The following is a 25951-nucleotide window of genomic DNA, read 5'->3' as shown; positions in this document are numbered from 1 at the left end:
GCAAGACGACAGCAGAGACCTTCATCCGCCCCTCTGCAGGGGCTGACCAGCTCAGCCCCCAGCTCCTGACAGATAAATCCACTCAGAGATTTCTGGCTGGGTGATAACTGACATTGTTCTGGAATCAGGAAGAAACGTGGGGCCATTTGGGGCTTTGAGGCAACAGTTATTCCAATGAATGAACACATGTCAAATAAGAAGTGTCAGGGCTGTCCTTTTAGATGTCAGCTGTTCAGACAGATTTATGCCCAGTCGATGTGGATCGAAGATGACATCAGGCCAGGGGGATCAAAGGAAACCATTACTGCAATTGGGCAATTAATGTAGTGGAGCTTCCTGGCAGCCAAAGCAAAAGGGGGAATTATGCTCAGTCATAAGATTCTTTCCATTCTGACAAATTCATTTGTAGATGAACCTTATTGAGATACCAAATTTAAAAATCAATTTGACAAGAAAATCCTCATATGAAGAGTGCTGATTATTACAGTGAAAGTTTCTAACAAGTTTCTGCAAAAGATACATGCCAAAGAGATGCCAAAACACCTGTTTTAAAAATAACTTTCCAGGACTCCCCTGATAGTTCAGTGGTTAGAACTCTGTGCTTCCAATGTAGGGGATGGTGCAGGCTCAACCCCTGGACAGAAAATTAAGATCATGCATGCTACATGCATGGCCAAAAATAAATGAAATGAAATGACCCTCTAAAACCCAAAAGTTATATGTTACATCCATTGGGAGCAGGTATCTGTCTGGCTGGAGCACGCTATGGGGTGAAGGTGAGCTCTCGTTGGTGGTGCCAGGATGGAGCATCACGAACCTGGAGACATCACAGTTAATATGCCCGCAAGGGTCCCTCTCCCTCAAGTCCGATGTCCCTTCAGGGTTTCTGGCCAGACCCAGTCACCAACCATTCACGGCTGAACTCTCTGAAGAGCACTTGCACCAACATTCTAACTTGGTGATCAAAATAGGGCAATGAGAGCTGGAGGGGGGCAGGTCAGTGGCGCCCCAAGGCCCTGCTCGAGGCACCAGCTCAGGGTTTCCTATCGGGATGGGAGCCCACGCTGGTTACAGAGATGGGAGCTGAGCACCTGGGGATGAATCACAACCCACAGTGGGGAGTCTCCGAATCACATCTCTCACTGGTGAGGAAGCGGAGAAGATGGGTGGGGAGTGGGGAGGAGGACAAATATAACCAGGTTTCAAAAGGGAAGGTAGTAGATGCTGGGACAGAGTGAGAGCTGCGTCAGGGAACACCCACAGGTCTAAGCAGGGTGGGTCTGTGAGCACAGGACTGTGGAGCAGTGAGGACGAGGTCAGAGCTGATGCCAAACTGAGCGTGTGTGTGTGTGTGTGCGTGTGTGCCAAACTGAACGTGTGTGTGTGTGCCAAACTGAGCGTGTGTGTGTGTGCGTGCCAAACTGAGCATGTGTGTATGTGTGTGCCAAACTGAGCGTGTGTGTGTGTGTGCCAAACTGAGCATGTTGTGTGTGTGTGCGTTTCTTGCAGATTCATACACCAAGGCAATGCTGTGGGAACAGCACGTGGGCTCTAGCAAGGACTAGAGAAATGCATTGCAGCTTTGAGGACAAAACAGAAAAAGGTGGCCCGAACGCTGTGTTATTAGGCGGATTCACAGTTTTTTGCATTTTAAGATCTCTGAGATCAGAGGTGTCTTGGCACTGCTTCCAGCTAGGCCCATGAAGATACATTTGTCTCTGCCTGGAGACAAAATTGGTACCTCTTTTATTTTTTTAAATTATTTTATTATTTATTTTTTTGGCCCCGCACCACGCGGCATGCAAGATCTTAGTTCCTCGCCCAGGAATTGAACCTGCACCCCTTACATTGGCAGCTTGGAGACTTAACCACTGGACTGCCAGGGAAACCCCAGCCTCTGTCTTCGAATAACTCATAAACTATTCGTGTGGGAACCTGACATTCCAACTCAGAGTTTCACAAGTCCCCGGTATGCGTGCCACGAGTCGATGGGTTTGATGCTGATGAGAACAACAAACTCAAAACTGACCTTCGGCTGCAATGTCAGGAGTACCCGATCCAAAACCCGAGAGATGGTTTCAGTCAACTCTGCCTCCGCTGGTCAGGCAGCTCCTGGAACATTCTGTCCAATCCCACACCCCAGAAGGAGCTGGCAGCTCCTCTTAGGGCAGCAAATCGGAGTAAACATGCCTGGAGACCCAGGCCTCAAGCTCCCCAGTCATAGGGCCCAGAGCAGCCCAGCAGGATACATCAGTTTGGAAAAAGTAATAAACTGGCAAAAGTATTTTAATGTGATAAATGCTTGTAAGACTTGTGGAAAAGGAGAAAGCTATTGAGAATCTGGAGCGTGCTTAGTCGCTCAGTTGTGTCCGACTCTATGCGACCCCGTGGACCATAGCCCGCCAGGCTCCTCTGTCCATAGGGATTCTCCAGGCAAGAATATTGGAGTGGGTTGCCATGCCCTCCTCCAGGGGAATCTTCCCAACCCAGGGATCGAACCTGGGTCTACCTGTATTGCAGGTGGATTCTTTACCATCTGAGCCACTAGGAAAGCCCAAGAAGAATCTGGAGGGCAACCCAAAAATGATAATAAAAACAAAATCCCACCTGATAACCGTGTCATGTGAGCAATGGTGAGAAATTCAAGGGGGATTTCCTGAGGGGGTGAGTAACTTGGGAGAAGAGACAGAGGCTTCAAATCTGGGAGGAGCGGCCGTGTGACCAAGCAATCAGATTGTCCCCTGTGGTTCCAGCAAGAAGAGCAGATTCCCAGCAAGGCAACTGTCTCCACCCCCAGAATGGACCCTCCAGAGTCTCCTTCTTGAAAAGGAAGTTGGAAGCAGAAGGTGTTAGTGGGAGAGGCCATGGGACCGTTAGGGTCTTGTGCCATTTCCAACCCGAGATAACACTTTATGACACTGAATGCAGGTTTTTCTCCATTGCAGCTGTTGTAATGGTTATAGCCGAAAACGGTTCCTATTTTATGACCTCCAGGAAGAAGCAAAGGTCTAAAATATTCACAGTTCCCAGGAAAAAGAGATAAGGGGCCATCTGCTGGCTCCCTCACACCTGACCCTGGTGGGTCAATATTAAAACTGCCAGGATGGGCTGGGCAGTGTGCTAAGGTGGGGAATAGGGTCGTAGAGGAGACAAGTTTCCTATAGTCTGGTGCAGGCTGCCTCCCTTGGTTCAGCAACACTGCAGAAGGCTCCAGGAATTCAACCAGCCGCAAGTGGATCAGGGAGGAAGAAAAAGGTATACAACAATTACAAACCACTGGCTCCTCCCCAGTCTAAGTCTTTGAAATTTCTTAGTTTTTCCAAAGTTGCTCTAAGTCTCAACTCAAAAGTCATCTCTCATCAGTGCCTGGAAATACCTTTTGCACTTTATTGATGTCTAATTCATCCCAGGTAATTCCTCAACGAATTGGCAAGTCTTGAGTTTAAGGCAACAAAGGAGGAGTTTGGTGACGGGTGTTTGCTATCAATTCCCACCACTAACTTACCGGGTTGACTGCACTACAAACAAATGTTAGAACTTACTAGGCACACCCCGTCCCTCCATGAGCAGCTGCACTTCTTTTTTTTTCCCACACCTCTAGGCAGTTGGGATCTTAGTTCCCCGACCAGGGATCAAACCTGCACCCTTGAAGTGGAGTCCTAACCACTGGACCACCAGGGATGTCCCAGCTGCACTTCTTTAGTAAAAGGACACAGCTGACAATTCAGTGACAGCTGGGTTCCATCTGGATACAGATGGACTTGGCCTTCCATTCTTCTGGGTAATTTGGCAAAATAACTGCCTCCTACCTGAGCCCTTGGCACAGAGATAGCCACACTTTATTGAATCGAAATAGGCTCCCTAAAAATATCTGATCCTTGGTCCTTCTACAGACCAAGGGAGGCGAGGGATGGAACTCAACAAACGTCCATCCTCTTTGAGCTCAGTGCTTTGCCCCTGCAGCCCAACGCAGGGCCAAGACAAAGAGCCGTGTGCACCGGCCACCTGTGCCTCCTCAGGAGGGTCAGCTCTGGGCAAGTCCTCCTGGACGCGGGATCACCTGGAGGCCTCGGGGGGCCCTCGGCTTGACACCGTGAGTGACCATCACCGGTTGGCCATGACATCATCATCTCTGGCTGGTGGTCGAGGTGCTCTGCCACCTGGAGCTGGTCAAGGGTGCTCATGCAGCTCTCCAATGGCCACATGCAGAGGGGACGCTGCTCCCATTCAAAAGCAACCCCACACAAGCATGAGGTTGTTGGTTTCTTTCCTATAATCAGGCTAGTTCCCTCTCTCTCTTTCCCCCCATCCCTCCCTGTCTCCCTCTCTCTCTGACACACACCGGGCCTTTGCTAACACTTTCTTCATTTCCTTATACACACCACCCACCTTCCTCTGGCTAAATCTCTTGGCACATCCAACCCCTGCTCTGCAACGTGGAGAAATCTGAAAATTGTGGTTGTGTCACGCTGGTGTTCTCTCTAGGTCACCTGTGGTCTTTTGAAATCCTGTTGAAATACATTTAACAGTATTTTTAAAGCCTATCTAATTTATCCGAAGAAAATAGCCCCCAAAACCTCTATGCAGCAAGCTTTACAACAGCAAAAGGAAAGTGAAAATAAACTAAACGATCAACAAGAAAGTCGTGTCAATTTTGCTATTAATTCTGGCACTTCACTGAAATACAACAGAGAAAATAATGACAACACGGCACTGTGAAAATGCTTATGTTAAATGAAAATGAAGCAGAAAATGAAAAACCAAGATGTAATATTATATTCTCCCTGTAAACTATATAAAAACAATACAGAACAATGCCACGGCTATCCTGTCTGCCTCACACTGTTCTTACAAGGATCAAATGAACTAATAAAGCAAGCCAGAAAAAAAAAGTCAAATGGCTAAAGTATCATATGAATTCTGAATGGTATTTGTATTAGGCATGTGAAGAGTGTTCAGTACATGAACTGACAGGGCAATGGGGACTTTAAAGATCTCATCAGTATCAGAGACCCTGGAGAAAACGGCCGCTTCCAAAGTTCTGCCTTATGATTTTCAATGCTCTTTGCTTTCGTTTGTGTCAACAAGTGTAGACAGAAATTCAGTGACAGTCATTGGTATTAATGGTCCTCTCATTCAGAAAATCTTTTAAGAAAGCAAGAGTTATTCTTACAATAAAGGCTTTGCTTTACTTGAGTGAGACAGAGAGGAAGGGAGAGGGGGATGGGGGGTAGGGAGAGAGAGAAGAATCTACTTTAAGAGATTAATTCTTTATCAAGCACAGGTCAGATTCTGTAGCACGAGGCTATACACATTGGTGACCACCTGGATACAAATACTTCAATACGCTAACGCGTCTCGACTCTCGGAGAGATCTTTCCCAGCTTCTCTGTGCACACATTTCCTAATACCCCAAACAGAGAGGAATACAGCTCAGGTGCCTGCGGTCAAACCATTCCCTTCAGCCCGGCAACCTGATGAGTGCAAGGGAGATGTGTGACGATGGGGTGAGGGGCTCAGGGGTTCCTTCCATCCGTCCTCTACGTGATGCCGCACATCAGCTATTTCTGTTACTATTTTCCAAATCCTTCAACTTTCATCCTTTTTTCCTCCTTCCCCACATGAACCACAGTTCTCCTGTACCAGCTTCATCCTGATTTCCTGATGTCTCTGTTTAACCCAGCTTTCTTCATTGAATGCCTCTCCAAAAGCCATCTTCCAGCTTCCTTATGGTTCTGACTGAGCAGAGTAATTAAGCACACACTCCATCCCATCTCACCCACTGAATGTGGCTATAAAACCTGGGCAGGATGGACAGGGCAGCTATTCGAGGGCTCTGAAAAGCAAACAGTAGCAGGCTGAGGAGGGAAGATGACCAGAATTTGAAGCCCTGCCAAAGTGGGGGTGATTCTGCCTCCTCCCGACTTCCGGACCCCAGCCTGGACTGCATACAACCCAGTACCAGAAAGCGGCCTCGGCAGAGCTCCAGAAGCTGGGCACTGGCGTGGGGAGCACAGAAGGGGCTGCCTAGTTCTCAGAGGCAGCGGGGCCCAAACCCAGGGCTGTTCCTCTCCCGTGCTTCTGTCTTCCTGCTATTCTCATGTCCCAGCCCCCAGCAAGCCCCAGCTGCAGAGGGGTGCACAGGTGCCTAAAGCTTTGAGGCAGGAAGCTTCCTTTCCAACTAGAGGAGCTGAAGGAGGGGGAAACCCCACTGGACTTTTCTCTCTTGGTCATCCTCTTGCTTAGTCATGGATGTGAGCTAAGTCCCAGGAAGAGCGTAGCAGAGCAGGAGAAATAAGGCCCTGCCTTCCAGGCTGAAGAGCCAAAGAAAGAGGCCTCTGGAACTGGAAAGGGCCAGGGAGACAGTGGAGCGGGAGACGCTCAGGAGAACAGCCCCATAGAGCGGGGTAGGAGTCCTCCCGGGATCAGCCCTGAGCTCAGCATGTGCAGATACAGGCCTGAGCGGCATACTGTGGACTCAGAGCACCAAGCCTCGGGAAAGAACGTGGAACCACACTGGGACACACACAGCAGAGCTGAAGAGCATCATGAAGGCTTGGAAAACACAACTGACGCGGAAACCCACAGAGGGCTGGCAGGGATCTCGAATCTGAACTCAAGCGGGTCTAGCGCTTGCTACAACAAAGATGGCAGCATTCTCCACAGGATTTAAATAAGACCCAGAGTCTCATAACATAATATTCGTATATTCAGGATCAACCCAGAATTGCTCAGTATACAAAGAACCAGGAAAATCCTCAACTCACATGGGAAAGGATAATCAGTTGATGCCAGTGCCAAGATGACAAAGTATTAGAATTAATTAAGACTTCAAAGTCATTATTATAAAGCATACTCAAAGGAGTAAAGAGGAATGTTCTTGAAATAAAGGTAAAGACAAAAAGTCTCAGCAAAGAAACAGAAGAAATGAAGTGGAATCAAACGAAAATTTTAGAAGTACGAAATACTGTAACTGAAAAATTTTAAACCACTAGAAAGGCGCAATAGTAGGATGAATATGATAAAGAAAAGAGACAGTGAACATGAAGACAGATCAATAAAAATGATCTAATCTGAACAACAGAGAGGAAAATAAAAAGGTTTTTTAAAAAGTGAGTAGAGCCTTGGGGACTTGTGGAGCAAAACGGAAGGGTCTAACATCTATGTCATTAGAGTCCCAGAAGAAGAGGAGAAAGAAGACAGTGCAAAAAATATACTCGTTGGCCATGCCCTCCGCAGTGTGACGTTGCTGGGTGACAGACACACAGACAGTGAATCAGGACAGAGTCCAGAAGCAGCCCCACACAAGGAGAGCCAACCGAGCTTTGATAAAATTCCAAAAGCAACTCCATGGAGTGAGGACAGCCATTTCAACAACAAATGGTGTTGGAACAACTGGACATCCATGAGCAAAGAAATAAGTAAACAGATAAACCTTGACCTGAAACCTTCACACCTATTAAAATTATCTCAAATGGATCACAGACCAAATGTAAAACTTTAAAAACTTTTCAACTAAAACAATGTGAAGAGTTCTAAGATATGACATTTGAAAGCACAGTCCACAAAAGGAAAAGTTGATATACTAGACTCCATAAAAATTAAAAATTTTTCTCTGTTAAAAACACTGTTAAAAGAAAAGACAAGCTAGAGACTAGGAGAAAATATTTGCAAATCACATATCCAATGAGGGACTTGTATACAGAAAACAGAAAGAACTCTCAAAACCTAACAGTAAGAAGACAAGGAGCAAAAGAACAGACATTTCACCAAAGGTGATACAGATGGTAAGTAAGTACATGAAAAGGTATTTGACATCATTAGTCATGAGGGAAGGGCAGATTAAAACCATAGTGAGCCACCAATTGGGGTTTCCCTGGTAGCTCAGCTGGTAAAGAATCCACCTGCAATGTAAGAAACCCCAATTCAATCCCTGGGTCGGGAAGATCCCCTGGAAAAGGGATAGGCTACCCACTCCAGTATTCTTGCCTGGAGAATCCCATGAGGGATCCCTCCTTCTCCCCAGAGGAGCCTGGAGGGCTACAGTCCACGGGGTCGCAAAGAGACAGACACGACTGAAGCAACTTAGCACAGAGCCACCAATTACATACCTGCTAAAATGGCTAAAATAAAAAATATTAGTCATATCAAGTGTTGACAAGAATGCTGAGCAACTGGAACTCTAATATACATTGTTGGCAGGAATGCAAAAAGGTTTGCCAGCTGTTTTGGTTTTGCTTTTTAAGTAAACTTTGAAATTTTAGGGTAGTTTTAGATTTACAAAAAAGCTTCCTTGGTGGCTCAGATGGTAGAGAATTGGCCTGCAATGAAGGAGATGTGGATGCAACCCCTGGGTTGGGACGATCCCCTGGAGAAGGGAATGGCAACTTACTCCGGTATTCTTGCCGGGAGAATTCCGTGGACAGAGGAGCCTGGTGGGCTACAGTCCATGGGGTCACACAGAGACAGGCATGACTGAGCAGCCAACACTTTCACTTTTTTCACTTTACTGTAGACCTACCATATACCCCACATCGCCTTCCCTATTGTTAGCATCTTGTATTAGTTAGGTGTATTTGTTATTATCCATGAACCAGTATTAATCCATTCTCATTAACTGAAATATGTACTTTATTCATATTTCCTCAGTCTCTTCCTAATGCCCTTTTTCTGTTCCAGGATCCCACAAGACACTGTCATCCTGTCTCCTCAGGCTACAACAGTTTCTCAGATTCTCCTTGTTTTTGAAAACCACAATAATTCTGAGGTATATTTGTGTGTATTTTGTAGAATGTGCCTTAGCGGAGATCTGTCTGGTATTTTTCTCATCGTTAGACTAGGATTATGGGTGTTGGGGAGGAAGACCCCAGAGAGAATGTACCATTTCTATCATATCATTTCAAAGGCACATACTATCAACATGACTCCTCCCAGGTGACCTTGATCATCAGGCTGAGGTCATACTTACCAGGCTTCTCCACTGAGAGTGCTCTTTTGTTTATCTCCCTTTCCAAACTGTGCTGTTTGGAAGGCTGTCGCTGTGGGCAGGCCCCCTTTAAGGAACGGGAAGTTATGCTCCAAGCCCTTCAGGGTGGAGGATAGACAGACATCATTTGGAATTCTTCTGGATGGGAGATTTGGGAAGTTTCTTATAAACATATACTTATCACACACACCCACTCCTAGATATGTATTTAAGAGAAATGAAAACTCAGGGTCACACAAAAATCTGTACACAAATGATTCTAGCAACTCTATTCATAACTGTCCCAAACTGAAAATAACCCAAATGTCCTTCTCCGGGTGAATGACTAAACAAACTGTGGCGTACCCATACTAGAGCTGATCTCTCGGCAATAAACTCCCAGCACACGTAATACCTTGGTGAACCTCAAATGCATGATGCTGAGTGAAAAACACTGTCCTTGGAATTTCACCTACAGCCTGACTCCATTTCTAAGACGTGCTCCAAAAGATGGGGGTCAGGGGCTGCCAGGAGTTAGGGATGGGGTGCAACAAACAATGACAGGAAATGCGGGGGAGACGGAGGAAGTGTTTTGTCTCTTAACTGATTTCGTGGTTACACAAATCTGTACGTATTTTAAAATACACAGAACTGTACTCCAAAGAAGTCAGTTTTACTATTTGTTGTTTAGTCAGTCAGTCGTGTGCAACTCTTTGCGGCCCCATGGACTGCAGCACGCCAGGCTTCCCTTATCTTCCACTCTCTAAAATTTTACTATACGTTAATTTTTTAAAAAGAGGTGGAAGCAGCGAGCCAAGTGCTTAGAACAGGGGCTACTAAGTAAATAGTAGTTCCCTTCTCTTACAAAAAGTGGGGCCCTAGAGACCCAGACCCCACAGCTCCGTGGCTGATGTTCATCCAGCCTAGCGCATGACCTAGATTTCTTGGCTTGGCAGGTACCTGTGTCCACATTTCTCCCAGGTGTCCATTTGGAACCACACACCCTTCCTGACAAACAGGTCTGGACCTGAATTCTTGGAGAACAGGGTCAAACAAATCAGTCCTTTCAATCCCTGTGCCAGCCAAGCTTACAGGACACCACCTGCCTACACGTGGGCCACCCTTCCTCTGCAGGCAGACAGGGTCAGACACATGAGACAAGAGTCGTCATTTTTCCATTTCTCATCCTTTGTCTACATGGAGGAAGGGGCCAAGTAGGAAGAAAGTACTCTGGATCAAGTCAGTTTGGTTTCAAAACAAAACAGGTAAGGCAATGCTAGTAGAATAGCCACATATCACAGGTGTGGGTATGCAGTGGAGACACACAATAAGAAAGGTTTAACGAGAGAAAAACTCAAGAGAGAGACGACTTTCCCTGGATTCTCTACAGGAAGCACAAATAGCCAAAGGCCAAAGTAAGGACAGTCAAGAGCAACTCGCTGCATCAGGGAAAGAGGGCGGTGGCCACGCAAACACCTGGCCCACTGGCCTCCCCAGGGCTGTGCACAGCTTCCCACCCCCGGGCAGTGTCTCCTTTCCGACCCCCTCCCTCGGCTGGCGGCCACTGGAGGATGAGCCTCACCCATGGGGGGGTCCAGTCACGGGCCTGAGACAAGTACAAAAGCCCAAGCAGGACATAAGGATCAGGGTCAGCCACCCGGAGGAGCTCCATTAAGCCTAGTGAGCTGACCACTGGGCTGAGAAGGTCAACTGAGCCTGCAGAGGCTGGAAAACAGGCCCCCTATGGCCCCAACATGTGGGGCAGGGCTCAGTCCCCTCCTCTGCAGTAACAGTGACTTGGGATCACTGAATCTTTGAAATGGAACTCAATTTCAAGAGCCCCCTGAAACTGTCTTAAAATAGTCATGGGCCCGCTCCTTAAGAACCAAATGAAAGGATCCACTCCCCAGAGAGCACCCTCACTTTACTGTAAGAGCCGGAGCAGCTCTGGGAGGACCCCAGCCTCTCTCCACCCACCCTTTCCTGCTGAAGAAACATCGGGGAACATGTCTGTCAGAGATCACGCCCGTGGCTAGGGATGGACCCCCCTTTCAGTGGAAGGAGCTGCTGGGAGAGTTGGGGGTCTCAGGCTTTTGCACACAGAAAATGCAGTCAAAGCTCCCCTCTGGGACCAGAGGGAAAACCTGGGCTGGGTGACACAGGAGTCCCTCCCTGGGGACTCAGGGCTCCTGACTCGCACCCCAGGCCCCGGGTCACCACCTCCTCCCTTCAAGATCACACTATGGACCCAGCTTCCTCACGACTGATTGGACAAAGGCTGAGCTGCAGAGGCTGCACCAAGTGTCTATGCGGAGAAAGGACAAGACTTATTTCTGAGCTGCTGCGGTTTTCAGGAAACAAGAGATGGGGAAATGCTCACGCCTTTCTAAAAACATGAAGGTCCACGGAAGGCACCTGAGGCAGTTGAAGTCAGTCACACAGGACAGAACCGCCCGAGAAAGAAGAGACCAGCTCTGTAGGGCGGCGTCTGCTCCTGGAAGCAACGTGGCCGCCGGGGAGTGGGCCATGCTTCGGGCTCGGCCACGCCTGAAGCTCTGCCAGCCATCAGCCCATCCCTCCAACCAAGGCCCAGAGTTCAAGAGAACTGGGGCGATGCCTCTGGGTCCCCTGCCAAGATGAGACAGGACACCCGCCTCCAGGCCGCCACCTCCACAGCTGGTTTTGCTTGTTCCTTCCTGGGGTGACTGGCCCCTGTGTCCCTATTCCATGTGTGTGTGTTGGGGGGGCGGGTGTTAGTCGTTCAATCGTGTCCAGCTCTTTGAGTTCCCATGGACTGTTAGTCCACCAGGCTCCTCTGTCCATGGGACCTCCCCAGCAAGAATACTGGAATAGGTAGCCATTCCTTCTCCAGGGGATCTTCCCAACCCAGGGATCCAACCTGCGTCTTCTTCATTACAAGTGGATTCCTTGTACTGTCTGAACCACCAGAGAAGCCCCCATTTTCCCACTGCTGCCCCCTTACTGAGCAAATGTGTCTTCCTAAAACTCCACTCCAGACTCTGGTATTAACAGAAGAGATCCCATGTGCTCTTTAGACTGAGTATTCCTGAAAACATGACATGGAGGAGAGTGTCATCCCATCAAGAAGACCAGACCAGCGCTGCTAGGTTGTTCCAGTGACCAGAGAGACAGACAGACAGAGGGAGGCATTGGGGTGGGACAGCGGTCCAGCACTGCGGGACCTGATGACAGGGCATCCTCGATTCTACAGACAAGTCTGAGACGCGGAGCCAGAGTCCTTTATCAAGCCTTTTCAAGATCCTTATACCACTCATGACAGAAGCTACACACAGTTACATTTTTCTAAATATTTTCTCCCCTTGCAAATTTGAATTTGCATAAAAGGACGGCATTTGCAGACATCACAAAACAGACACTGTTCCCACCTCTCAGCAAGCACCGGAGACCTCTGGCCACACCTGAGCACTGCCGTGGTTCCCTCCTCCAGAAGGACTGTTGCTTCAGCCAGCGACAATGGTACGAGAAAGCCAAGGTGGCTTGGATTGTCCTTTCCCATAATGCTGTGACTATCATTTAGCACTTTTTAATAATTAACTGATAATTACAATCAACACTCAGTGTATGCTCACGACACACCAGGCCGCGAGCTAGTGCTCTATGTGGAGAACTGGCTTTAATTCTCCAATAACACAGGAGCTAGGTTAGTACTATTCCCATTTTATGGCTGAAGAAACTTCAAGGCTTAGAGAAGCTATCTAAAGAGCTTTTCAGATAACTATTTTAAACTAACTGTCTAAGGCCACAGAACTAAGTAAGAGGTCTAGATAAGCCCCAGCGAGTCTGGGTCCACAACCTTGCTGCTCACTGGCAGACAGCTAAGCATGCTCCAGGGAGCTGTCAGCGACCGGAGCGGATTACTGCTCCCTCATCAATCCCTAAGGGAGAAGATAAGCTATAGGTCTTCCTGTTTGGAAGTGATGCAGGCAATGTCAGATTTAGCAGTGTGACATTTTTTAGAAAGCATTTAAAGAAGTTTTTTAATTCCTACTTTAGTAGAGACTGGCAAACACACAGGGCTTAGTGCTTTTCACCCGCAAATGCTAGGTTTTCCTATTAGTTACTCAAGGCGGTTAAAACGTCTGCCTGCAACGCGGGAGACCTAGGTTCAATCCCTGGGTTGGGAAGATCCCCTGGAGAAGGAAATGACAACCCACTCCAGTACTCTTGCCTGGAGAATCCCATGGATGGAGGAGCCTGGTGGGCTACAGTCCATGGGGTCACAAACAGTTGGAAATGACTGAGTGACTTCACTTCACTCACTCAGGGTCTTAATGGGGAAAAAAAAAAAACTGAACGATTTTAAAATAATAATAAAAGAACAAAAGGAGACACTGGGCTTCCCTGGTGGCTCAGATGGTAAAGAATCTGCCTGCAATGTACAAGACCCTGGTTTGATCTCTGGGTCAGAAAGATCCCCTGGAGAAGGGCATGGCAACCCACTCCAGTATTCCTTCCTGGGAAATCCCATGGACAGAGGAGCCTGGTGGGCAACAGTCCACGGGGTCGCAAAGAGTTGGACAAGATTAAGCAACTAACACTTGCAAAGGAGCAAGAACAAAAACAATTATCCACTAAGTGATTCCAGATTTTATTTTACTCAAATAAAACCCCAAAGCATTAGTGTCAGATGAGACAAGATTTCTAGAAGACAGTGGGGGCTGGCAGACAGACGGGATGGGGAGGGGCTTCTCCCCATCTCCAGTGGTTAAAGCAACGTGCTTCCAAAGCAGGGGTCCTGGGTTCAATCCCTGGTTGGTGAACTAAAATCCCACATGCCGCTCAGCACAGCCAAAAGATTAAAAAAAAAAAAATTTTTTTTTTTTAATTAAAAAAAAGGGATGGGGAGGCTGACAGGAAGCTCAGGGGAAAGGTGCAGACTCACGGAAGCAGCTCTAAGATGGGAAATGGTGACACAGGGAAGGGAAGGGGTGTCAGCAAAGCCGCACAGCGGTGCACACGCAGCTGCATCTGGAGCCCACACTTCTGCTCACAACAGCGCCAACCGAGTGAAACAGAGAACTAGGGAGAAGAGGGAGCACTCCTGCCCCGGGGCTGGTTTGACATCTCTCTGCTCAGTACCGAGTCCTGCAACTTTCATCGTCCAAGGCCAAGGACACAGCTGCTGCCTCTCATCTCGGATGGAGGGAGTGCCAGCGTGATGGATGAAAAGTGTTATCCTGTAGAGTTCAGGTCGTGTGTGTGACCATTTATTAAGTCCTTACCAAGTCGTGGGAATTGTGATTAAGTTCTAGAGACACAAAGATAAATAGTATATGAGCCTTCCTTTCCCAAACACCATCCAAGAAGAGACAGACGACATAAGTGAATGATTATAGCAAGGGGGACCAGCGCCGTCATTCCAGGACACAGGCGTGAATGGGAGACCGGAAGCAGAAGCAGGCGATACTGCCTGGGGAAGACCTGGACTGCACAGTTTGGGTGAAATCTGGTGGGAGCCTGCCAGCCAGGCAACGGGAGACACTGCAGAGAAAACAGCATGGGGACTTCCGACAGTCTAGTGGTCAGGGGGTGTGGTTCTATCCCTGGTCGGGGAACCAAGATCCTGCATCCTGTGAGGTGTGGCCAAAAAGTAAGAAGAAAGAACAAAGAAAACAGCAAGCAGCAGCAGGTGAAAGACAGTAGTAATTCCCAACACACACACACACACACGAAGCAGCAGGCGAGAGACAGTAATAATCCCCAACACACACGCGCGTGCACACACACACAGATGCTCAGACTCACTCAGACCCAGTCAGAGGACTGAGGATGAGAAAGATCATCAAGTGTAGCACAACACCACTTAATGTTTGCAAGTATTCTCTAAAAGTGTAAACCTGAAGCTTGTCATCAATCCCTGGCCTACCCACAACAGTATGGGAGCTGAACTCTCTGATTTTGGGGAGCGTCCATATTTAAGAAGAATTGAAACAGGTGAGATTCTGCAGTGCAGTCCTGCTTGTGAGTGTAAGTACATGTCTGTTTGTTTGCTTGAAATGTAGATGGCAGATGCTGACTTCGAGGTAGGTGGCAAGAAATGGGTTTCCGCTTCTGCTTTGCTGCAAAGGTTTCCAAACAGCTTCCACGGGCGTAAAGCACACGGATCCACAGTTCTCAGCACGGGCTTCTCCAGACGTCTTCCCTGCAGAATTCTAATTCGTGCTGCAAACGTGGAACGGCATTTTTTTCATCTCAAAGGCTTTAGCTGGAGGCAGTGCCTGTTTGGTCTGCCCTTTTAGGAAAAGAAATGCTAAGTAGGGGTGGGTTTACATGAAAGGGAGACAAGGGAATAAAAAGATGGGGCTGGCACAGAACCTGTCAAGTTTCTGGAGACTAATAACCTCCTTGACGTTACCAGAGGCAACTCAGAAATGCAGCCAACAGGAAGCCACGCTGATCGACAGCAGGGCTCCAGCAGCACGCACGCTGGATAATTCTCGGCAGTGGGGGCTGTTCTGCGGGCTCGGCAGTATCCCTGGCCTCCACCCACAGGTGCCTGAAGCACCATCCAGCTGTGATGAGCAGAAGGTCCCTAGATGTTGTCCCCAGTTGAAATCCCTGATCTAGATTAACTCTGAGCACTAACAACAACACAGAGCCTCAATCCTGTTCACTGCTTCCTTTTGAAAATCCTTTTCTTGGTAGTATCACCATCACCCGGCAAATAAGCTCAGTAAAGAACTATTGCGACAGGCCTGTGACATACTCAAGTCCTGATATGAAGCAGTTAGAGACCTACGAGAAACAGGAAGCCTTATGCATGAAATTCCCGATTAAAGGAGGCTCTAAATGGCAGTGACAACTATTCAGTTGCCTCTGGGATGTGAAGAGGAAGGAGATGTGGTTCATTTGTTCGGTCATGTGTTTGTTTGATCACTCAGCAAACATTCTTGAGCATCACAGGGTGCCAGGTGCCATGCCAAGTGGACAAGGCAAACAAGTCCAGGCCTCCAGGAGCATGTGCTCAAATCAGAGAAGAGAGGTAAATAGGAGGCAGCATGCTCCCCATCGTAAGTGCAGTGATGAATGAAACAAAAGCACAAGCGGGACAGGTCTGCAGCCACTGTCCCTCTGTGGTCCTTGAGCCAGGGAACGCGATTCACTCAGACTGAGATGTGCCAACCACACAGACCCCAGACTAAGTGCAGGAAGAGAATATATGCTGTCTTGTTAACAATTTTTATATTGATTAGATATGTCAATGATCATGTCCTGGGCATACTGGATTAAATAAAATCTACTATTAAAGTTAACTGGGACTGTTTCATTGACTTGTTCGTGAGGCTGCCCACCAGCAGCCTGGGCCCAGCAAACGGCAAGTTCACAGGCTCTGTGGTGGGAATGAACTTGGCCTGGTTGAGGCTGGTGGGGTTGCCACCTGCTAGGCAGGGGCTTGGGAGCCAAGTTAAGGAGTCGGGGTTTCATCCCAGGAGCACTGGGAGAGACCTGGAAGGTTTGCCTCAGGGGAATGCCACAATCTGATTTTAATTGTGCAAAGATGCTGAGCTCTGGTGACTGTGCAAAGATGGGACAGGTGAGGACAGAGAAGGACCACTGGGTGGGAGGGGTCAATCCCTGGGACCCCTCAGGTTTTGGCCCCTTGGGGTGACCTGAGAGATGGAAGTCCGAGAGGCTGCTTCCTTCATGGGGCACAAGGGTCTTACTAATTCCCTGTACGTTACATTTGATTATGTGGACAACCTTTACTCCACGACAACAGGAAAATGAACTTTTTTCATCATCCAGAGCGGGCCTCGGGTTCCTGAGAGTGATCCTGCTGCTTCTCGAAGTCCAGCATAACCTGCCTCCCTCCAGAGAGGGAAGTGGACCAGCTTCCCTCCGTGAACCAGTTTTCTATTTCCTGTGCATCACCACACGAATTAAGCTTTTCACTGTTGGATCTCACCGAATTCTTTGGCTTCATTCTTGGCATTTACTATGAACTTTCAGTTCCGTTTAGCTTTCTTCTCTTGTGAGGCTTTCCCCCCGACACACTTTTCCTGGGCTCTATTTTTGCATCTTAGCTTCCCTGTTTCACCCTCAAAGCCCCTCACTCAAGGATGCCAGGTGAACAGGAACCCTCCAAGCTCACTAACTCTGGCATTTTCCCTTTGTGCTGCTCTTTCTAGATTCTCCTTTTCCCCTGCTTGTTGGTCATCACTGCCACCAGTGAGTCATCGGCTCTGAGTCATGCCTGGCTGGGATGCAAAGGCCTCGGAGCACACCTGTCTGTGAAAGGCTGGCCCTTGGGAAAACAGCCCGTACCCAGCACAAGCTTCCATACATGGATTCAGTAATGAGGAGAAAAAACAAGCCCCTTGACTCTCTTTTTGTCCCCTCCAGATTTACCACTTCTTTCAGCTTTTGGTGGAGATGATTCCCACAGTGCAATGCGTCTTGATCATTCACTTTGCATCTTCAGAGGCGGAAGGACGTTTCCAGAATAAGCCCAGAAGGCCCCAAGGATGAGAGGCTTTTCTTCCATGACGTCCCTCCTCTGTCATGGGACACGAAGTATCACCCCGTGTGCCACGCTGGGAACACACCCCCTTTGAGAGCTATGAAGATACCACCAAACTGTGCGCAAAGCATGGAGGATGGGCCCCACCCCAGACCAGGAAACAGGAGAGATGAGCTGTAAACACAGCGTGGTGCTTGGACCAGACCTGTGTGACCTGAGAGCCAGCGCTGCCCTCACAGGCTGTGACGGGAGGCACACAGGCCTCCTCACCAGGGCTAACCCTGAAGCTCAAGGCACCGGATCAGAATCCACAAATACAAGCTCTGCTCCCACACTCCTCCCTGAAGGCCCCACGCTCTACCATTACAGATTCCTATTTTTCTAAGCATCTCCCTTCTAAATATAAAACTCTTGGCAGAGGTGTTCCCATCAGGTCTCAGCACCTGGGAACAGACCAGCCTAACAGGTGCCCACAGCAAGGGTTCTGAAAAGGCAAGAGGCATGAAAAGTCAGGATGGGAGTGCAGTGTGTGGGATGACATGGGGTGGGGGTGGGGGTAGCACTTGGGGACATTAAAGGACATCCAGTCTCTGCAAAGAGACACAGAAATGGGCAGAGATGGTGCCGCTGGGAAGGAGACGGAAGCCAGGGGAGGGGAGGTAGAGACAGAAATCACTTTTCCCTGGACATCCTCCCGTATCAGTTGAGTTTTGTACCATCTGCATGAATTACCCAGCCAACAAACAATTAAATAGGGGAGGGGTGAGTATTGGGTATCTGGGTGAGACGAAGCCAGCAATAAAAAGACATCTGAAGGCGAAGGGACAGGTTACATTGGCCGCTCTGCTCACAGGCTGCCCTGCTCTCACCACCCTCAAGGCCACTCTCCACCCACCAGGCCCTTTCACAAGTTTTTTAGCAACTCCTGCATGGCCCTTTTTCTGAATCTTTTTCAGGGTCAAAATCTGAGACACTGAAACTCAGAATTCTCAAAAGCCTTACTTAAAAGCCCCTCAGAATCACTGGGAAAGTCCCACAAAGGGAAAATGTGACTCTTCTGATGTTGTGGCCTCCGGCTTCGACCGGCTGCACGAGGCCTGACACGGGAACATCATGTCCAGCAGCACCGTTTATCTCACCATCAGGGAGCCAACCCTCCGCCACAAGGACGGGGACAGAAGTGCGCCAAGGGAGCAGTCATGCCCCGAGGGCCCTCTGGAGCTGTCGGGGAAACTCCGCATCCTGCCCCGGGCGGGAGCCACCAGGGAGACCTAGCCACCAGCAGTTATGGGGAGAGGCCACGGGCTCTGCAGTCAGTCCGGAGGTTCGTGCGGTCCTGGATGACCCTGCGCAAATCACTCTATGAGTCAGACCCTCCCTCTCCTCACCTGGGACACACCTAGAGCACAAGCTATAAGTTGCAAGTTGTAAGGATCACAGATACTTTAGGCACAAACATCCAAATCCATGTCATTAACCCAAAAAATAACCCCCTCCTCCCAGTTTTACCCCTTAAAATGTTACTGGATCTCCAAGTTAGAAGGTGTTACGCTTTGAGCATTCCATGAACTGAACCACGGAAAGAGATGCTGAGGGACCTCCCTGGTGGTCCAGTAGCTAAGACTCTGTGTTCCCAATGCAGGGGGCCTGGGTTCTAGATCCCACATGCCACAGCTAAATATCCTGCATGCCAAAACTAAAACCTGGTGCAGCCAACTAAATAAACATTTTTTTTTTTAATCATAAAGTCATAATGGAATAGGTTGGGCCCCAAATCCAATTTGACTGGTGTCCTTATAAGAAGAGACAGGGAGACACACACAAAGGGAAGATATTGTGAAAACACACATACATACACACAGCCACACAGGGAGAAGGTCATGTGACCAGAGAAGCAGGGATGGGGGTCATGCAGCTGCAAGCCAAGGGACAGAAAGGGTGGCTGGAAACCCCCAGAGGCTGAGAGGGGGCAGGAACAGATACTGCCTCTGAGACCCCGAGAAGGAACCAACCCTGCTGACACCTTGATTTTGCACGTCTTGTCTCCTGATCTGTAAGAGAATAATTATCGCTTCCTTAAAATCCCCCAGTTTGTGGTACTTTGTTACAGCAGCCCTAGGAGACTCATAAACTGATCTGGTTTTACTGTCTGTCTAAAGCTTAAAATTCTGTGGCCTGACAGTCAGCTGACCAGCCTACGGACGGCTGTCTCTAGTAAGAGAAGACTACGTTATTATCTACCAATGCAGCAATCCCTCTTATCTTTGACAAGGTCTGTTATAAAAGTCATTCATTTCGCAAATATTTATTGAGCACCTACTACATGTCAGGCGCTCTTTGGGGCACGGTTGATGCGATGTTAACCGGGGAACCGGCACTAAAAGTACATACACATATGGCCATTTCTGATACCAATGATGAAAGTAAAACTATACAACATGAGCAAAGTGGGTTGGGGACCAGGATGAAATTATTTAAATTGTTAGGGGAGCTCCCACTAAGCTTGTGACACTGGACCAGTGACCTGAATGACAAGGAGTCAGCCACAGGAGAATCTGGCTGGAGGAAGAGCCAGTGCAAGTTAGACCCAGTCAAGACCCAGAAAGAAAGAGGGACTTTTGTTGAGGGAGGGAGTAGCAACTGATGAAGCTGGAGCAACATGGAAGGTCAGTCAGTCCTTGCAGAGTGGGCCCAGGTAAGAAGCTTGCATCTGATCCCAAGACTACTGAGATGTCACTGGGGAGAGACATGATTTGATTCAAAGTTGTTTTTGTTTTAAATCACTCTGGGACTTCCCTGGTGATACAGTGGCTAAGAATCTGCCTGCCAATTCAGGGGACACAGGTTCAATCCTTGGTCTAGGAAGATTCCATATGCTGCTGAGCAACGGAGCCCGCAAGCCACAACGACTGAAGCCCGTGCTCCTCAACACGAGAACTTTCACCTTTGTCATTCCAGATCTACACAGCCACTGATGCGCCCCAGACTGCCTTGACTTTTTAAAAAATTGTTTTGTACAACTGACCTGCTGAAACACACTCAGATAACCTCCTCTGGTGTCCTTTTTCAGATCTAGATGCTCAGAGCTAGAAAATGGGATTCAAGCTTATTCTTCCCTAATGAGAACAGCTGTGCCCTCTTTAAAGAGGAAAGGGGAAAAAAAAAAAAGCATCACCATAACGCAAACAATGCCATGTATAAAAAAAGCTGGATAAAACAAACAAAAGTACTGGGTCAACTCCTCAGGTTTCACAACCACTGCATTTTTCTTCTGGGTGGAGGACAAGGAAAACGATTATGGCAAGTTTCCCTAGAATTGCCTGGGTCTGTTGCATCACATGGCTGAAGACACCTAGACTATTAGGAAACCCTGAGCGCTTGAGCAAAACACACTCCCTGCAATCATACTTCCCACTAGGTTTCTCAAGGACCTATAAACAAATCTGAGTACATGCAGACGCTCAAGCCTGGGGTAGAAGGAAGTGGTGGAGAGCATCTATGCTTGAGAGTCATGCTGCCTTAGCAAGCAGGGAAAGCAGTGGAGACAGGGATGCTGGGAATCCCCGGAGCCTGGGATGTGTCTATCATCGGCCCGCATCCTGCATCCTGCTCAGCAGAGCAGTGATGGGCCACTGCATCTGGGGTCAGACAAGTAGGCTTAACACTCTGCTTTGCTCCTACTAGCTAAGTGACCATGAGCAAGCGATTCAGCCTTAGTTTCCTCATCTGTGACATTTATGAAGATCAGTTAAGATCCTGCATGTGAGAGCCCTTTGCAAATTACTCAGTGGTGTAAAAGTGAGGGGTTATCATTGGCAATAAGGATTTTTACTCCTCCCTTTGCATGTCATATGGGTTGACTTTCCCTGACTTTCTCTCTTCCTAGGCTGCTTTTGATGTTTCTTTTCACCTGATTATTTTCTTTTGAGAGAAGGGAAGAGAGACAGAGGCAGATAGCATGATGACTCATTTCACCTTAAACCTTCTGAAACTGTCCTAAAAAATGTGCTCTCAGAGCCATTTTGTGGCTGCTCAGTCGTGTCTGACTCTTTGCGACCCCATGGACTGTACCCTGCCAGGCTCCTCTGTCCATGAGGTTCTCCAGGCAAGAATACTGCAGTGGGTTGCCATTTCCTTCTCCAGGGGATCTTCCTGGACCAAGAATTGAACCTGTGTATTCTGCATTGGCAGGCAGATTCCTTACCAATGAGGCACCTGAGAAGCCCTTCAGAGCCATTTGGAGCCATCCTAAAGCAATTTACCTCCAAAGAGCCAAAGCTATTGTCATGCAAAAAGGACCATGTCTAATATCTGTGGATATTCTGCACTGTCTGGAAATCTGTAGCGAATTATTTAAGGTTTGTGATTTATTCAGGTCACTGAGTAGTTTTTCATTGGCCTTAATTGCTGTGTTCTCAAATAATACAAACTATCTTCACTTTAACCCACACAAGCCATACAAAAGACAAAGACGGAAGACTGTATTCCAGAACCAACTGAGAAGTTAGAGATAATCTGCTCAGTAAAGTGCATATGCTTGAGTCCTCAGCCATCTTCATCTCTTTAATGGGAAAAGAACCTCATGAGTCAACTTTCTCATTGTGAGCTGATCTCAATAGCCGATCACCCTGTGCTTCAAATGCGTAAGCAGTCCTATTTCTGCACCAAGTGGAAATAAAAGCCAGTGACAGCCCAAGGGAGAGATGGAACAAGGGGAAAACACACACTTCCAAACAGAATCACAGAAAGATGGAAAGAAGCGCTCACGCGTAATACAACTGAATTTTTTTTCTTTGCTTAATTCAGTGTTAAGCATCTTGGTTGCCCTGGTTTAGGTTGAGGGAGGGGGTGCCTCGAATCAAATGAGCTCCAAACCTCAGCTTTAGGTGACAATGGTCTGGAGGGTGGCCTGCTCCCTGACCGCTGTCAGCTTGCCTCTATCATTTACTCACCCCAGAGAGTCAAGCTGCACGTCAAGCTCCTCACCTGTGCCAGCTCAGAGGTGAGTTCCTGCCCAGTCTGCAGGCTGGCACCCTGGCCTCACACTTACCCGGAGTCACAGGAGCTGGCCAGTCCCTACTGACAAGTCCTCTTCCTCCTCCCAAACGCAATCAACCTACAACCCAGGGAAGCCCAGACCCCACGCAAGGCGAAATTCGCACCCAGCTCCAGAACTTCCCCCATCCTGTTCTTTCCAAGACCCTGGTCCCTGGGCCAGGCCACCCTGAACCAGCTGCTCTACACGGCCCGCGGCAAAGCTCCTCTTGCTCCCGACCACCGTGGGGAGGGGGCCCCGGGGAGGCGGGCCGAGCCCTTCTCCTGTGCCCCCATACCGCCCCCGCTGCCACGTTAGAAGCAGACGGGCAGCAAACTTAAAGCCCAGCACGCAGCACAGCTCACCAAGAGTCTTCCCCACCCCGGTTCGAGGAAGCCCCTTCCCGGCACGCTCGTCCAGGAGTGGGGGGGTTCCTCCCCCAAAACTAGGGAACCGGCTCCATTCCTAAGCCACCTGGCGACACCGTCAGCCGCCAGGGATGGGGACACCTTTTCCAGCCCCCCCAGCCCCCAGGGAGCGCCCCGCTCCCCACAAGGTGGGCTCTTGGCCCCCTCTTTCCGTTTCCTCACCTCAGCGCGAGCCGAGGCCGACCCCGCAGAGCCCCCCGGGGCCCCAGTCCCCACCCGACCACCCCTCACCCGCCGGTCCCCGGGCGCTCCGGCTGTCGCCCCTCGGAGAGCGAGTCCCCGCGCCGCCCACAGAGCCCGGTAAGCCGTCCCCCTCACGGGCGCCAGCGGGCCCCCCACCCCTCTCACCGCGGCGGGGGTCAGCCGGCCGGGCGGGCCCGGGAGCCAGAGCGCGGGCGGGCGCCTAAGGGCTCGGCTGTGCGGCCACTGCGCCGGCCCCGGAGCCGTGTCCTTCTGAGGCGCCGGCCCGCGCGAGCTGTCAGTCAGCAGCCCGGGCCCGCCCCCCCGCCCCCAGCCCGGACTGCGCAGGCGCGGTGAGGCCCGGAAGCGGCGTCACTTGCTGGGGTGGGGCCGCCACCTGCGCCCGACGCTCCGAGGCTCTCGGGCCCCTCCGGCCCCGGCCCCGGCTCGTTCCGGGCTGGGGCCGCCTTTCGGATGCAGGCGTGCTCCCCCGCCCCTGGGAGCACTCTTGGGGACCTCTAACAGAAGGTCGCCGCAACGACGTTTCCTGGATCTGCTCAAAACACTAGAGTGTTCTCCCGGGCCGACCAGAGCTGTGGGGTGGAGGGTGGGTGCAGGCCGTTCTGCGGACAGATGAGTGGATTATTTGATGATTCTGGAGATGGGGGAGCCCGGGAAGGGAGTATAACCTGATTCGGGTTGCTACCCCGCCCTGGTGTCCGCACCTTTAAGACAAGGATACCCTTATGCCATTTCCTGCTCGCCTGTTTCAGTTAGACTGAAGCCTTGACTTTAAGGAAAGTACTTGTGAAACAAGTCAGGCAAGGATGTATGGAAGGGAAGGGCACTGTGAGGCCGATTGATTTTTTTTTAAACGGGGCATCTTAAAAAGCTGATGGATTCCACTTTCTGCTCCAGAACTCCTACGCCCATCAGCATCTTTTCACCAGATACAGTAACCACAATTTTCGGGCTGTCCGGCTTGGGTTTCTTCCACATCTCTTCAAAAGAACAAACCAAAACCACAAAAGGTAAAAAATATGTGTGCTTCGGACACTTATTTTTTTAAAAAAGCTTTTTATTTTATATTGGAGTATAGCTGATTAACAATGTTGTGGCAGTTTTGGGTGGACAGCAAAGCGACTCAGTCATACATATACATGTATCTGGAAGATTTTTCAGTTCAAGAGCAAGCATAGGAATGTAAATGGACACCCCCCTCCCAAAAATCTTGGGGTTATGGCAGGCTTGGTTCTAGCACCTAGTGAAACAGACTGTGAATTCTGACACTGCAAATTCTCTGAAGACAGTTCCAGAGCTACACTGCAGAGCTATAGAGCGCCTTTGGGTTGGGTAACTAAGCTGTGTCCAACTCTTTGCGACCCCGCGGATTGCAGCCCTCCAGGCTTCTCTGTCCATGGGATTTCCCTGGCAAGGATACTGGAATGGGTCACCATTTCCTTCTCCAGGGGATCTTTCTGGCCTAGGGATCGAACCCGCATCTCCGGCCTTGGCAGGCAGGTTCTTTAGCCCCAGCCACCAGGGAAGCCCTAGTAAAGCCCTGCCTCTGAATGAATGCCCTGGCATCTGAACTAGGGCAGAATGTCAGCTTCAGAAAACTGGGGTGGGGGTTGTTCTCGCAAGTCCTAGGGGTTAGGCAGGAGGAACTGGAGTTCTGCCACTCGGAAGAAAAGACAGCCTGTGGATTGACGGTCAAGTGTCTTTCTTGTGCCCCACACATGGCGCTGCTGGTCCCTGGGAAAGCGGCCTGTTAAGACTTGCTTGGGAAAGTTTAAGGGACCAACGGGAAGGAAAGAGCTGGGAGCTGTGGTTCTACAATAGGCGTGGGGCCTTCAGCACCTCAGCTGCTTCTGGTCTATTTCCGATTTGCATGACCAGCTCCGTGTAGCCATCATTTGTGAGAAACCAGATCTCTGGGTATTTTAAGCTTCGTGTGAATTCAGAGAAGTGTAAGACAGCGTTCATTCTCTTTATGTGGGCACTACAGATGGGGGGCATCCCACAGGCTACAAGGCCATCATGGAGACTGTATGGAATGGAGGAGGATCATGTCTGCTGCTGGAGGAAGTCCTCTCTTGGTTCAGTGAGTGAACCCAGCACCAGGAGCAGACTCTTGCAGCCTTGTTTTCACTCTGGTGATACCAGCTATTCAGGAAAATTGGAAAATGAGGGTTCATTCAGGGTCAGACTCCATTTGGGGGAAATATCATTTGTCCTCAAGAGATTCACCTATTTCTCCAAACTTCATAAAAGATCTTGTGAACTTGCCAGAAGGTTGGAGAGAAGCATATGACATGGCCATTTTACTTAAAAAGGGGAAGAAAGTAAATTCTGCAAACCACAGACCAGTGAACTAGACATTGGGCCTGGGAAACATTCAGGACAGATGACTCATGAAAAACATCTATGACCCCTCAGAAGAGGAAGCACCAGTGGCAAGGATCAAGTCATGCTGGGTTAACCATGAGATTTCAAGATATGAAATCTATACTGGTAATTCGAGGAAATAGGATAGAACTAGTGTATTTGGACCTGGGACGTATATTTACCACAGTGTAAATGTGTAAGTGACAAAAGTCCAGGCAAACTGGTTTTTCAAAAAGAGGGAATATAGGGACTTCCCTGGTGGCCCAGTGGTTAAGGCTGAGCTTCCACTGCAGGGGGTGTGGGTTTCACTCCAGGTGGGGGAACTGGAGTCCTGCATCCCTCAAGGCACAACCAAAAAAAAAAGTGGTAATAACAGGAATACAGTGGCTTACATGACTGAAAAGTTCTGGGGTTGGCCCAGCAGGATCCAGGGGCCAAGTGACATCATCAGA

General features: G+C 49.2%; 2 protein-coding genes across 4 annotated transcripts in view; one reads left to right on the top strand and one right to left on the bottom strand.

The window, feature by feature from the left end:
* Positions 1 to 23403, bottom strand: part of KIAA0513 (KIAA0513 ortholog) — a 51813-nt gene extending 28410 nt beyond the window's left edge. For all 3 annotated transcript variants that reach the window (XM_018061804.1, XM_018061805.1, XM_018061806.1), the window contains exon 1: positions 23280 to 23403. The gene's annotated coding sequence lies outside the window, so the exon portion shown is untranslated. The remainder of the gene's footprint in view (positions 1 to 23279) is intronic.
* The window catches only part of ZDHHC7 (zinc finger DHHC-type containing 7), a 29516-nt gene continuing 27567 nt past the window's right edge, over positions 24003 to 25951 (top strand). Inside the window, exon 1 of the mRNA XM_005691844.3 lies at positions 24003 to 24142. The gene's annotated coding sequence lies outside the window, so the exon portion shown is untranslated. The remainder of the gene's footprint in view (positions 24143 to 25951) is intronic.

The sequence above is a fragment of the Capra hircus genome, chromosome 18 (assembly GCF_001704415.2).
Source record: "Capra hircus breed San Clemente chromosome 18, ASM170441v1, whole genome shotgun sequence".
Classification (NCBI taxonomy): domain Eukaryota; kingdom Metazoa; phylum Chordata; class Mammalia; order Artiodactyla; family Bovidae; genus Capra; species Capra hircus.
The sequence above is the reverse complement of the archived record's forward strand: the minus strand, read 5'-3'. Positions and strand labels throughout refer to the sequence as shown.